This window comes from Mytilus galloprovincialis, chromosome 7 (genome assembly GCF_965363235.1).
Source record: "Mytilus galloprovincialis chromosome 7, xbMytGall1.hap1.1, whole genome shotgun sequence".
Classification (NCBI taxonomy): domain Eukaryota; kingdom Metazoa; phylum Mollusca; class Bivalvia; order Mytilida; family Mytilidae; genus Mytilus; species Mytilus galloprovincialis.
Genome location: NC_134844.1, coordinates 84,478,087 through 84,493,797, shown reverse-complemented (window position 1 = coordinate 84,493,797; position 15,711 = coordinate 84,478,087). Strand labels below are relative to the sequence as shown.

The window sequence follows — 15,711 nt, the reverse complement described above, 5'->3', positions numbered from 1 at the left end:
TTTATTGTGATTTGTTATCTCTGACTACATTTAGGGAGCTACCATTTGATTTTTATGGGGGGGCTAGGATGAAAAATGTTGTCCTGCATTTTTTTTTAGCTGTAATCTCTGTCCTGCCTTTTTATTTTTCACTCTAATCGGTCCTGTCTTTTTTTTTTTAGTTTATCCTGACTTTTTTTTACCTAAATTGTCGTCCTGACTTTTTTTTTTTGCAAGTGTCATATCCTGCCTTTTTTTTTAACTCAAAAATCCTGTCCTGCCTATTTTTTTTCAAATATCATCCTAGCCCCCCCCCCCCCCCAAAAAAAAAATCAAATGGTAGCTCCCTTAGATAGTTTTTTTTTCTAGCATATCCAATCTTGAACCAACAGTTAAAAAATGAATGCTCGCTTAACATTCTTGCCGTCCCAGGAATGAATTAATCTGCTCTTAAAAAAGGCACAACATACACTTAATTTATTTGCGTAATGATGATAGATTTCACCTTAGAATTGTTGGCTTTTTATTATGAAAGTCTTGATATTTTCTGATAATTGTTTTAACAGAATTAAATCACATTTATCCCATTTCGTATTCAGAAGAAAAACCCATTCCAATAGTAATGTAGATTCTGAATATAAAAGTTGCTCGTCAAATAAAACTCATGCTACATTTAAATGAACGTTAACTACTAAATTACAAAATACTTTATTGGGAAAACAATCCATCAGTTCAAGAATTTATTTTTAGAACAAATTTGCCGTCTTGTGTAACATATATTCCATAACGGTCAACCAACTCGTGATGGCGTACATAAAATTTACGAAGGGATAATTTCAACTTCACAACTTGGAACACACATTGTTAAGAAATAATGTAATGTTATACAAAAATTTCGGGCTATCCATTATAGACTTGATTAGAAACTGTAACATGTTCTAGTATTCAGGACAAAAGAAGTCATTTTATGCGTGGCTGGGGATTTTACTAGCAGTAAAACAGTTAATAATATTTTGTTTTTTTATTTAAATACTATGAATACAAATGTAGATTTAAGAACATATTACCAACACCATATGATGAGATAGAATATCTAAAATATTAGATTTATAGAGAAAAATATACTCTGTATGATTCTTAAAGAATGCTAGTCAATTCGTTCCAAGTCCGATTCGTTCCAAACCAGTTCGTTCCCGATTTAGACAATTCGTACCAAGTCAATTGTCAATTATACCCTATAATTTCTTAAGAATTAAAGATAACTTAATACCTGTTTTGTTATCTAAATGGCTTTTTGCAATGGTTAATTAATTGCCTTTTTTGATCTGTATTTTATATCATTGTCAGACAATTATTACTTAATTTATTTCACTTGACTGGGCGGGGTTTATGAAGCTCGGTTTTTAAGACCAGTCCATCTATAGATATGGGTTTTGGGATAAACTCATCAATGAAGTGTCTGGTTATTCGTCCCAAATAATACACTCAGTTCTTTTGTATATGTGTTTGGTGACACTAATAGGTAATTAGAATTCAATAATAATTATAATGACAATCATCCTTATCATACACATCTTGAAATAGACTGTCCTTATGCAAATTAAAACATAAGCTCCGCCCGATCAGTTGAAATACAATTGGTAATAAATAATTGTAGATTTTTTAAAAACTAAATCTATTTATAACTAAAGTCAGACCATAATAAGGAAAACCCAGTTATAAAAATAAACAATTACAAGGATATATATTAAGAAATAAACCGTTCACAGGAACAAGACAGAAAAGAAAATAATACGAGTTGGGTGGCATATAAAGATCCTTCTGGAATCCAGATTGAAATGTAATATCAACAAAAGACAAGGCCAAAAAGAAAGGTAAGCCCTATTTACCTAGTTTTTTTTTGTGATGATTAATCAATTTACCAGTACTTCAAAAGAGGGACGAAAGATACCAGAGGGACAGTCAAACTCATAAATCGAAATAAACTAACAACACCATGGCTAAAAATGAAAAGGACATTCAGACAAACAAAAGTACACCTGACACAACATAGAAAACTAAAGAATAAACAACACGAACCCCACCAAAAACTAGGGATGATCTCAGCTAGTTGCTCCGGACATGTTCAGTTTGGTATATATATATGCCTGTGAAAAGAAGTCAATATGCAAGATAAACGACATGAACGAATGTACTGGTTTTTTTCAAACTGTATTTAAAGGTCCTTGTAAAGAATACAAATCAGTTTATTTCTTATAAACAACTACACCTTTCCATGTTCAAAAGGAAGGCTACTATCAAAGTTGAGGAGTATCAGTACTTTCAACGTGGCCCTTTATGGATGTAACGACAACATTCATTGTCGTAGTTAGTTTATTTATGGGTCATTTTCAAAAAATGTGGATATTTCAGTTGTGAAATAACAATACAAAAAAATATTCAATTTTCAACTTTAATATATGAAATTGAATAGTTTAACAACAATACAACCTGAAATAAAAATATGCAATCTTAAATGCTACTACAAAAATATTTAAAAAAATAACATAGAAACAAGTATGGGACATGTGTCAACTACATATTAAACGGATTTAGTTTCGGTCCCTAATTTTTTTTTAATAATATTTACATTTTGCTTGATATATATTTCCATAAAAATCATCATACTTTTTCCAAAACAGTTAACATGGTTAAGATAACACCTTTTAGAAACATATTTTAAAGTGAATTTAATTCAGCATTGTCAACTACATAACGATTCACTGCGTTATGTAGTTGACCGTTATGTAGTTGACCTATTTGTGGTTTTTGGATGTTTTTCTTGACCCTAATACTTCCAGATAAATGGTTTTTATTGAATTAGAGTCAGTATTACAGACTTTGAATAATTTATGTAAAAAAAAATATTTATGCCAAAATTTATCAATGTTTTTGCCGTTACAAAATTGACATAGAATAAAATTACGGAGTAATTTGTACTCACCAAAACTAATCTATAATGAAATGAATCAATGATGTCATCCTGTAACTTTAAGCACGTCATCAGAGGATGAAGAGTAAGTAGAGAGCACTTTCTTAGTTACAAGGGATATAATCAGTTGTTTATTGGCAACATTATTTCATTTGTGTTATGTAGTTGACATTTTTTTAAGTACGAAATGAAAAGTAAAAAAAAAATGCTAATAAAATCTAATAATTCCCTGTATTTGTGTATACATACCTGCAGTGATACCTATATATTTATAATAACAAAAGAAAAATATTAATTTCAGCTGGGTATTAAAACCAGCATTTAAAAAAGACTAGTTTTTCAATTTCGTACAAGCAATTTTGGGGTTTTTTGGACCCTTTGAAACCCACTGGAAGCAATTTCTGTAGCTAAATTTCATATTGAATTTGCTGGAACTTGTTACACACACCAAAAACTAAATTGTGTATCTAAAAATTGGATAAAAATGTTTACACTTTTTTAGAAATATTGATTGTACAAGAAAATCCACATTTATTTAAAAAGGCCCTTATATGCTTGTACGAGGTTTGTATACCTGTGGTACACAGCTCCGAGTTGATAGTACTGAATAAAGAGCGTTGTAAAAATTGAGTCGGCATACGTTTTGAATTTTATCAGTATTTAATAGGATGCAAATTAACTTTCTATAATTGTTTATATGTGGGCAAGGACTAACATGTCTAATCAAAAGGAATTTGTTGGCTTAACAACAGCAGTATTTTTATGACATTTCATATTAATGTGTGTGTTGTCTACAAATTGAAAAATGCTATATTTTGTAAAATTTCACTAATTCCGGAGTTTTGTGTTAGATTGTATTGACAACGATGTGTGAACAAAACAAACAGACATAAAAAGAAAAAAGTCAAACATAGGGGTACAGCAGTCAACATTGTGTTATAATCTTAATCATATAAAGGTTGTACCACATAAACAAATACAAATAGAATAGTCAATTTAGAAATTATTTAGAAACTAAGGTTCCAACTCCCTTAGGCAAAGTTGGCTTTTGATTAATTTGACTATTTATTTTTATGTATTTTTGACATATAGCTCTTCAACGGTTTCGGTACTTATACATCTTTGGATTTCAAATGTTTGGCTATGAGCATTCCTGATGAAGGTAAATCCAGAAAAGCGCTTCGGACGCAAGAAATTATCAAACGTGTTGTTTTCAATTTTTAGATCACTGGGTCGATACCTCTGCTGGTGGACTGTCAGTCCCCGAGGGTATCACCAGCTCAGTAGTCAGTATTTCGGTACTGACATGATTTAACAAACTTAACAAATATTGTCGTCTGTTTATCAATTTATAAATTATTTAGAAACTAAGGTTTCAACTCCATCAGGCAAAGTTGGCTTTAAATGAATTTGGCTATTTTCTTAGGTATTTTTGACATATAGCTCTTCGGCGGTTTCGGTACTCATACATCTTCGCATTTCAATATGTTTGGTTTTGAGCGTTCCTGATAAATGTAAATCCAGAATAGCGCTTCGGACGCAAGAAATTATTAAACGTGTTGTTTTCAATTTATTTCTACCAATTGTATTCTTGCTTTTAAGTTATGTTTTTTTTTTTAACATTTATTATCATATTTATAAATACTTTTTTCGGTTTGACCTTTTTCATAGTTGGTTGACCGTTCCTTACGTCGTACCTACAATCCCCTTCCCTTTCATAAATATGACCTACCAAATAAGACTATTTACCGGATTTGTTATCTCAGAAGCAACACTACGGGTGCCACATGTGAAGAAGAATCTGCTTACCCTTCCGGAGCACCTGAGATTACCCCTAGTTTTTGGTGGGGTTCGTGTTGTTTTTTCTTTTGTTTTCTATGTTGTGTCATGTGTACTATTGTTTGTCTGTTTGTCCTTTTCATTTTTAGCCATGGCGTTGTCATTTTTTTTCGATTGATGAGTTTGACTGTCCCTCTGGTATCTTTCGTTCCTCTTTTATTGCAGATCCACGATTTTTGCAGCTTTAGAAAATAAAAAAATAAATTCAACGAATTATAGAATTTGAAGCATTAAATTGTAAACTTAATTTGAATTTAAGTATTTTTCTAGGAAAAAAAACTACTGCTTTTAGCAACCAAAATCTTCAGATAACTGTTGTGAAAGATCACGAAATATCATGATTCGATTTTTTTTTGACTTTTTAACCCATCGGGAAAATTACAGTTGTTATCAATTAGTCTATTTCAATGCATGTTGGCTTTTGAAAAGCAGTTCAGTATTTGTGTGTTGTTTTCCACTCAAAGTTAGTGTATTTATTTGTTTTGGTTTGTGATCTAGATTTGACTCAGGTAAATCAATTTATGACTACTGAACAGTGGTATACTACTATTGCCTACTTTAAATATGAAAAAACCAATAAAGAAGATATCCCAAAAATACAGCAAACTCAGCAACCAAGGGTTCGACGCAACAGAAGACAATCACGAAAATAAGTTAGTTTTCATGACATTCTTCAATTTCAGCTGAGACATTTAGTTAAGAAATATCACCATGGTTGGTTTTTCATATTGATTTAAGCTTATTTACACTATATTTATTTTGCTGTTTGTTTTATTAGTTTATTCGATAAGGGATTGGTGCAGTCTATCGATTTTATTCTCTCATAATGAAAGTATGCCTTCACATATGAAGTAGTGACATTTGTCCCGCATGGAATAGCAGTATTGTAGGTGAACAGTTGTCGTAAATTTTAAATGAAGTTTGGTATTTTTTTATAAAAAAATTTTACTTTTTATTTTATTTAGTTTTCCAACATTCTTACTAGCTGCTATTGAATGGATTTGATTGTTACCCCTTGTCAACGCGTCCATTTACATGTAGTTACAAAACTATTTGATATTTTGATTTATTAAAAGAGTCGCTGGTAGGTGTTTTTGACACCCAGGAGTTGAAACTTCATCACGAAGTGTCGCACAAAGAAGCGCACTTATGAGCCTATAATCTATGATAGCCCTTGGCAGAAACATTAAACTTATCTTATTTTAAAGAATGTACTGCAACTGGGTTTTTTTTTGTTTTGTTTTCTTATAATTTTACTTTTAATTATTCCAATGTCAGCTGAAGATTTCAACTGTATGTCCTAACTTATTAACATCGACTCATATAACACATATAACACATATACAACGAAGTGAACTTAGAACCTACTTTTGAAAAGTTTAAATACCATTTTATCAAAGGTATATTGACGAACCTTTATATTAAATAGACATTACAAGGATCTATTTTCAGGCGTATGATTAAGTTAGCTGTTTTGTTAATCATGTATAAGGTTGCAAGATATAATCTCATGCTTATAATACCTGTGTACGCTTTTCAATTGTTTGCAAAAGAATATTTTGATTGCTAATAAGTTCGCTTGTCCTCATCCGGAAAATGAAGTGGTCATCCCTCAAACTAAACATACAAAAAGTACCAAAATACATATTAATTAGTAAAGATTCTCATGTTATAAAGACATTTTGTGCAGTAGGATTTTTACTCAATTATAAACATGTTTTTTGCTTTTTCTTAAAATGTCATGTTCTAAGTCAGGAATATGGCAGATGTTATCAAATAGTCCGTTTCTACGTAGGTATGGCATTTGTTTTTGTTGCAGTTCAGTGTCTCTGTTATTCCTTTGTTTTCCTTACTAAGTTGGTATGATTCCCTCGGTTTTAGTTTGCAACCTGGATATGTTCTCTCTCATAAGTTGAACATATCCGACGTCATCTGTAAAACAGATATTTCATAACGGTCAATCAACTCGTAATGGTGTCCGAAACATTTTCGAAGGAATAATTTCAACTTTACTGTTTGGAACTTTTAGTTTAAAAGCTTACTAATGTTTATACTGCTTACCAGGTTAAAGAGGAGCTTAGCAAATTGGTATTTGGTGCAAAGCAGCTTAGTCTTTCATTTTCTATGTTGTGTCTTTTGTACTATAATTTGTCTGTTTGTCTTTTTTCTTTTTTAGCTATGGCGTTGTCAGTTTATTTTCGATTTATGAGTTTGACTGTTCCTCTGGTATTTTTCGCCCCTCTTTTAGGAGTGAGAGCAAAGAATGGTAAACTTGTAGTAAAAATAATGTGTCTAAATTTCGGTGACACCTCTTCATATGGACTGTAATCTTGTGAACTAAAACATTAAAAAATTTGGGGACAGGGCCTCAAAAAAGCCGTCAAACTGATAAATACTGATAGTTTTGCAACTTTATAGAAAATATTGATGTATCACAAGTAGTTTGTATCAAACTTTATTTATATGGCTTTATTGACTTTCCTCTTTTTGAATTTATCTTGGAGTTCGATATTTTTGTTAATTCCTTAACAACTTCCAATAACTGTGGATGTATTTTTGAAAGTAATCAAGTGGCATTTTTGTTTCAAAACAAAGCATAGTATAAGAAGAGAAGTCATCGCAAACAACTAACTTATTTACTTGAAGTTCACATGGAAAACATACTAGCAATCTGTTGGATTTTCTGTATCACTATCATTCGTATCTCTATTATTTTATAAAGTATGGTCAAAATCTTGTTTTGAATTGAATAAAATGTTAAACTCTATGTAAATTATTGAGACATCCGATTACTGAAGACTCCTGAAAAGCTTACATTCTGATATTTCTGACTATTTTGACACACATTGTAATCAAATGGACAGAAATTGTTGAAACCTTTCCTTTAGATTAATTCTTAATCATTTCTATGTATAGCGAAGCGTTCGAATTTGTCTTCCTATGGAACACATATATACATATCTGAATAATCGGAGAAGCATTTCGTTGCGATAATTACCCTCATACTTTTTTAAGACTTAAAGGTAATGTAAACATTTAGTAATAGTACCTAAAATGACAATTAACAATCTATCTGGGTTATTCTTAACGCCTTTGACTGGCTGCTAAGCCCTCGCACGGTCGGTTATTAACAATAGCCATACTATTTGCCTTTCGATACCTGTACTTTTTATCATTTGATTAGACATTTAAAGACAATTTTGATTGTCCTTGTAGATACATAATAAAGATTTTTAAAAACCCAGTCTATTATAATCGTTGAATATTTATAGGAAAACCCCAGTTTCAGAAATAAACGATTACAAGGATATATGTTTAGAAATCAATAGTTCACAGAGAGCAGACAGAAAAAAATTAAATCTTCATATGTGTCGCTTGGTATATGTTAGAGAAAAGATCACCTTGAAATCCGGATTGAAATTTAATATTCACAATAGACAATGCTTACAGGAAAGGTAAGCAATTTTCATATTCTTCGTTTTAATGACATTTGATCAATTTGCCAGAACTTCAACCTGTTCGGTTTGGTATATATATGCAAGTGAAAAATAATTCAATATAAAGGCGAGAAAAACCAACTAATGTACTGTTGTTTTCCTAACTGTATTTCAATACAACTGGTCATTGTAAAGTATACAAATCAGAGCATTTCTTTTATAAATGTACACCTTTCTGTGACCAAAAAAACTGCTACTGAATTTTTGGAGGGGTATCACCACTTTCACCTTGCCCCTTATTAATGTAACGAGAAAATGAATCGTAATTGTAAGTTTATTTTATATGTTGGTACACTTGTGGACACAGCCAAAGGTAGAAATAACTTGTTTGAAGACCATTGTAACGATTGAGTCTGGATACATTTTGAATGTTATCAATATTTGAAATAATATACATGCATATAATATTTGAGATTTCAATTCGGACATCTGTTTACCTCTGTGTCAGTACGAAATAAATTAGTGTGCGTAACAACAGTAGTATTTTTATTTGTGAACGATCTTGTTTAAAGTGTTTTGCGATTTCTGAGAGGCAGTTATGTATATGTCTTTTCTCTTACGGTTCATTATTGAACTTTTCCCTCCAAAAGACCACTTTCGAGTTCTTTTCATCGAAAAAAAAAACCTGGTTAATTATATGCGCGCCTTTACGACGTCATTTACCAGATTGCTTGTATCCCTGCACTATCAACGTTCATCAAGCATCTCATTAATCGTCATTGTGTAGGATGAAATAGAAATCATATTTACTCTGTAGGAACTTAATCACAATTCCCTAATGACAGTAGTGCTCATTGTCAACTTTGAGAATTCAATTTGCCGGATAATTCGTGCAATATAGCGTTATAGTTTTCCACCCATTCACTCAATATTGGAACGGAAGTAACGCACGAATGATGTTCACTCAACCAAAGGTTTTGACAGAAATGCATCGAACTCGAAAGTTGTCAATTGCATCACTTAAATTCGAATCGGCACCTAAGACACAATATAGGTAAGCAACGATCCATATTTCGCTGATCATATTCATATCTATATGCAATATAAACCCCAAAGAGATCCCTGAAATTTGAATAAAAACAGAACAGAGTTATGGCCGTTTTAGGTCTGTTGGGCTATGTGAGTTTCGTTCCTTTACATTCATATATCGAAAAATAACACAATTATGGATTTCTGACATTTCAGTAGGCAGAATATATCTATAAGAAAGTGTTTCTAAGACAGCAAGTATTATGTTGCATTTAATTGTTTTCAGTTTAATTAAAGTAAATCACATTTTATGGTAAATAATTGTTTTAAATGGATATAGAATACACTATATTAATACTTTATACTACTGTTATTATGAAGATAACGCAAATCGATTCATTCAAATTACCTTATATTTCATGTTTAAATGCATGCTGTCCGCTTTTAAATCTTAATTTCATACTTAATACATACCAATGAATTAATATCAGAACATTAATACAAAATACAGGAAAGAATGTACTATGCAGTGACATATTAATTGTACGCATATCACCTGGTTTAAACCGTACCATGTTCCTCTTTAAATCACTGAAACAGACGCCCACATCTCATGGTAAACATGTTGTGAACATAAGAAATAACTGGTTTCAAAGTTGTATGTCTACATGTTAAAGTGAATTTGTTAGATAAGATGAGAAAGATATTTTTATTCCAATTCAAGGGCCTATGAAAACTTGTATGATAACCTGAGATATAATTCATTAGTCATAATTTGTTTCATTTAGATATGGCTTTGTCGACTGTAGCTAAAGAGCAGGACAATTTCTTACGATACGCAATCCTGATAGTAGATCATTCAAAAGAGGCATTACAAGATCTGATTGAATTAAATCTAAGAAACAAACATCTTTCATTCGAAGAATTCCTAAACCAAAATCAACATGAAATCTACCATTTATGCTATGATTCAAAATGTTGTCAGTGTCACACTTCACCACCTAGAAGAAAACGAATCATATATCCTTCTCAGTTTGAGTTGTTGTTGGAAAAACACAACAAGTTACCATGTCATAAAACAACAAATTGTAACGATTTCTGCTGCAGTAAATCAAAAGTTGGTATTACTACAGACGTTTTAGATATATCACTTGCAAGATGTTTATTAGTGAATTGTTGTTTAGATGTATTTTGGTTCACATGTTTAACCGCTCAAGGGCAAACATTAGAACAATTCCTCAATTTGAACAAGCACATCATTTATCATCTCTGGAAAAACAACCAAAAGTGTTGCCAGTGTCCAGCAGGATTCATTTTCCCACGTGATTATCAAGTTATCACTGAAAATGAATGGAGGGGTATGTTCAACTCCGTCTTGTTGCCTTGTATCAAAGACAGAAAGAGAACATCAACCGGAACAACTAGTGTGTGTTCTGTTGCAGCAAGACCCGGAATAGATGTTACAGATATCCATCCCCAGATTCAAGGACTGATTCTAAAGTGGTGCTGCTCAGTGAGAAACAGTGTCGAAAAATTAGTCGAATTTAGAAATATAAACTATGGTCATGTAACAAACGCCACATTGTCAGATTCCAACTTCAAAGATTTTTCTAAAAAGACCGAGGAGTGGATACTACATATTGCTAGTTATTGTAAAAAAGACAAAATAGTGAAAGATGTTTTAACCAATCTTCATTCAAGGCCTATCGATGCTAGACTATGTTCACACTATCAAAATGTACTCCTTGAGAACATCAACAGAAATGAAGCTTTATATGAGGTAATATTATTAGGTACAAATTATTAATGCTCATGCTATTGGATTTAATTGAATGAAAGATTCGTGACTTTATAACTTTGTAATAATTGTTTGATTTCTAAGAATAATTGTCGTTGTCTTCTGGGAGGTTGTGTAAGGTTCAGGAAAAATTTGACAAACCTTGTTCGCACTTTAGTAATTGAATATGATTCCTCTATTAAATGATACAAGAAACAAATAACGTACTTCCAGTGACACCTGAAATTAATTTCACATGTCTTAGACTTATTTTACTATAAATGAAGGGAGTGATATGCTCAGTTCTTATTTTTTCAAGGTGAATTTTCTCATGGTGAATTGACCGAAAAAACAATTTGACAGGACTTATCTTTGTGTGTGTTGTAGCTTTCCTCGAAATTTAAAACAAGATATGCAATCTCCTATATAGGGATGTGAAAGTGTCTTCGTAAGGTTTACCAGTGACATTTGAATCCGAAAACTTACATGGCCAAATAAAGTACAAAGTTAAAGAGCAATGACAATCCAAAATTCCTCAATGTTTTGACAAATATAGCTAATAACAATAACGATACCACTTTTCCTGCACTAGATGCGCATTTCGACAATACATTTCTCTTCAGTGATGCTCGTGGCCAAAATATTTGATATCCAAAGCTTATATAAAGATTTATAATCTAAAAGGTCCAAAAAGTAAAGCCAAATCCGTGAAAGGAATCAGAGCTTTGGGAGATACGTTCCTTAAATTATAATAATTTCTAACATTTTGTAACAGTAAATTTTAATAGCACCAAAATAAAATCCGTATTTTCACGCCAGTAACGAAGTACTGGCTACGGGGCTGTTGATACTTTCGGGGACTAACAGTACACCAGCAGAGACATCTATTCCTTGGGACGGACAGCCATTTGTTTTTCGAAACATTTGTAAATTTCTGATGTTTTTTTCTTTAAATTATGACCATTTCAATGGTGAACGATATTTAAATATCCGAAACCAAAAGCTAAAAAGATGCAAAACATAATAAAATCTTAAGGAAAAAAGAGAAAACATACACGCTGATGTAGTGAAATTCAAATGAACTTCTAAACGTCGTCACTAATAAAAAAAAAATGAGAGAATATATGTCAAATTGCTCTTTCATACCTAAATATTTGAAAAAAAAATATTGCTTAACACTTTGCCGTTAATATACATGGTTTGTATTTTTACGTGTCCTTTTTGATATTTGTTCTTTTCTTTAGATATACATCATTTTGTTTAATTTTTAATAAAACAACAATCCCTCAAGGACCTCAAACAGATATCATCGTTCGATTTTCTCTCCTCGACTGGTAACAGTTTGTTGACGTATGCAGCAACTTCAAATGTATTATTTATATCCGATTGCCCAGTTTATAGTTATCAAAGGTACCAGGATTATAATTTGGTACTCCAGACGCGCGTTTCGTCTACATAAGACTCATCAGTGACGCTCAAATCAAAATATTCCTAAAACCAAACAAGTACAAAGTTGAAGAGCATTGAAGATCCAAAATTCCAAAGAGTTGTGCCAAATACGGCTAAGGTAATCTATGCCTGGGATAAGAAAAGCCTTAGATTTTCGAATCATTCAACGTTTTGTAAACAGGAATTTTATAAAATGACCACATTATTGATATTCATGTCAATTTTTAACAGTATATTAACGTACATTTTTTCCTTATACTATATGCAAAAAAGAGCTGAAAGCAATCAAACTCATAAGTAAAAAGCAAATGACAACGCCATGACTAAAAAAAAAGACAGGCAGAACACAATACAAAACACTAAAGACTAAGCAACACCAACCCATCAAAAACTGGGGGTAATTTCAATGTGCTCTTGAACAATGAGCAGATTGAGCTCCACATATGCATTCGTCGTGTTTCTTATGGTAGTATGAACCCGGTAATGAGCCTAATTCGGTGAGTAACATTCATAAAAAAAGGGGGACGGGATTGTAGTTACGATTTTTGGAACATATCCCCTATTTTCTTTTAAATAATGATAGGAAGTACAAGCCATGGAATATCATATCAATTGTGAAATATATACTCCGTATACAGGCGCTGCTTGAATGTTTCTACATTGAAATGGTAAGCGCACAATAGAGAAACTGAAATCATTTCTTTTGTCGTTAAGTTTTTTTTTCAACCGACCCTCATTTTCAAGATGTAATTCAAGATACGAAGCTAACTTGACATGTTTGATGGGATATATGATTGTAACAGACGTCTTTTTTCTCGCGTTTAACTGAACTGTGGCATAATCCTCGAAATAATTCATCATTATTTGGAAGTTGGGCTACAAGTTGTTGGACTTATGCTCACGATAAACCACTATTATTTTGCTAAAGATTTAAAAGCACAATGAGTTGATAATTGATAGTATAAGTAACATATATGGTGGAAGTGTATAAATTAGGCAATCGTGAAGATTTTTTTAGCCAATATCTGCTAAATGTTAAGACACTCATACAAAGTTCTATTACCAAATAGCTCAAATCAAAATTAAATTTTAATGACGTCACTGTTACTGTCCAAGAATTATGTCTGTTTACTATGGAAATATTGTCTAATTTTTTGTTTTCGTTCACTCATGTAAACATGTTTAGTTTGCCCCAACCAAATGTTATAAATCTCATGCACAATGCTTATTACCACAAAACTCAGATCAAGTACATATTTGGGTAATGTCAATCTTACAGTTCTTGAGTAATGTGCCTTTGCATCGTTAGATGTAAACGGAGGCAACAACTGTGTCACATGGGCACATTTCCCATTTATTTTTTTATATATGCATCTTTATGTTAAATATATTTCAATTTCAGAATATAGATTTACAACACAGAACTACTAGGAAATCAATTCCGGGACTTGTGGACAAATCATTGAAGATGAGAAAAATGGAAAAACGCATAGATGATCTAGAAGCATCAAATGCTAAGATTAAAAAGGACATACACGATATTCATAAACTAGTCAAAGGTATACATATTCTTAATTATGTAACAACGATCTATCATAAGGTGGCTGTGAAAACAGCGGTTATTCATCATGATACATTGACATGAAAGTTGGATATAGTATGTTTGAACCCATCACACAGTCATGAATCAATATACTATATGCCATTTAGAGAACCTTGAATGAAAGTTTTAGTCGACTTTAGTATATATTAGATAACGTAAATTAATAAAAGTCAGTATACGAACGATATATAACTGGCTTGGTTATATATCAAAAGTAACGTAGTTCTATGATTTTACTGTAAGACACTTAACGGTAACGGTAATTTTACTTAATATCGATTGGTATCTGTTTCATTGTTTTTCTCTTGTGTATTATGTTGTTAGGTTTTCACCAACATACGGTTTCGATTTTGCTCTCAGTATATTCTAATCGAACCAGATGGCCTTTAACATTATTTGGCAAATGTATGCTTGAACAGTAGTGCGAACAAGATGTGGTTTCAAAGCCTTTAAATCCTTGAGTCAATTACAAACATTTAAAGTTATGTATCAATTGGACAAACATACATGTATATGTTTTGCTACACTCTACCCTTACTTACGACTATGCATCATATTAATCGAAGGATAGCCATCACCTTTCATTTATCAATATTTCTACAAAATATAGAATCGTTGTCGAAATCGAAATAATAAAAAAAACTAAATGTATATGGTTTCGCAATATGAATGCTGTTCAACTAAATTGTCGATGACAAAGATATAATATCAATTAAAAACCAATTCTTCAAAGAACGATTGAAAGTCTTTCCATCTCGATAATAAGAATGAAATTCAAAAAACGATGTTAGAAAATGTCACTCTGTGTTGATGTTATGTGGTAAATTAAACTGATATAAAAAAAAATAAGATTAATTGGTTTATGCAGAAGACTTAATTGTTTTATAATGAACCAGAAAGAATTTTTAGCAAAGATCAAGATCTAGGACGTCAAAAAGACCTTTGACCTTGACCTCAATTTTGAGGTCATAGGTCAGTGATCTCAAATCAAAAGACCCCAGGTCAATCACTTGTATGGTTGTGGAGAAATACTGATTTCAAATACAAAAGGGGAGAAAACTCCTATAAGGGTTAACCAAATAGTTATCAAAGGTACCAGGATTATAATTTAGTACGCCAGACGCGCGTTTCGTCTACATAAATCTCATCAGTGACGCTCATATCAAAATATTTATAAAGCTAAACAAGTACAAAGTTGAAGAGCATCTTCGACTTAAATAGGTTGACGTTGTGCCTTTTTGTAAACAGTTATTTGGCAAACACATCATATCATTTACTGTCAGTTTCTATGGAATAACGATAACAAGCAAAATTCAAAATTTATTACATGACATTGACCTTTGACCTTGACCTCAATTTCCTTCAAATGAACCAAGAACTTCATATCAAAAAACTGTAGGCCTCTACGACTTATAACGTATGAATTTATCCAACAAATCGCCTATCTTAAATTTTCAAAGGGAAATAACTCCCATAAGATGTCTTCTGATCACTCAAGTCAAAATTAATCAAATCATTCTTAAGAGTAGACAAACAATTTGGTGAAAACAGTTTGCTAAAATCTTTTATGGTTTAAGAGATATAGCGAAGATATAACAAGAAAAAGGGGACGCGGGAAGATAACTCC

The 15,711-nt window shown here is 31.8% G+C and overlaps 1 long non-coding RNA gene across 3 annotated transcripts in view; it reads left to right on the top strand.

Moving 5' to 3' along the window:
- Nucleotides 1–1,725: 1,725 nt before the first annotated feature.
- Nucleotides 1,726–15,711, top strand: part of LOC143083870 (uncharacterized) — a 36,969-nt gene continuing 22,983 nt past the window's right edge. For all 3 annotated transcript variants that reach the window (XR_012980915.1, XR_012980914.1, XR_012980913.1), the window contains exons 1-3: nt 1,726–1,853; nt 10,044–11,035; nt 13,884–14,040. This is a non-coding gene — a long non-coding RNA (uncharacterized LOC143083870). The remainder of the gene's footprint in view (nt 1,854–10,043; nt 11,036–13,883; nt 14,041–15,711) is intronic.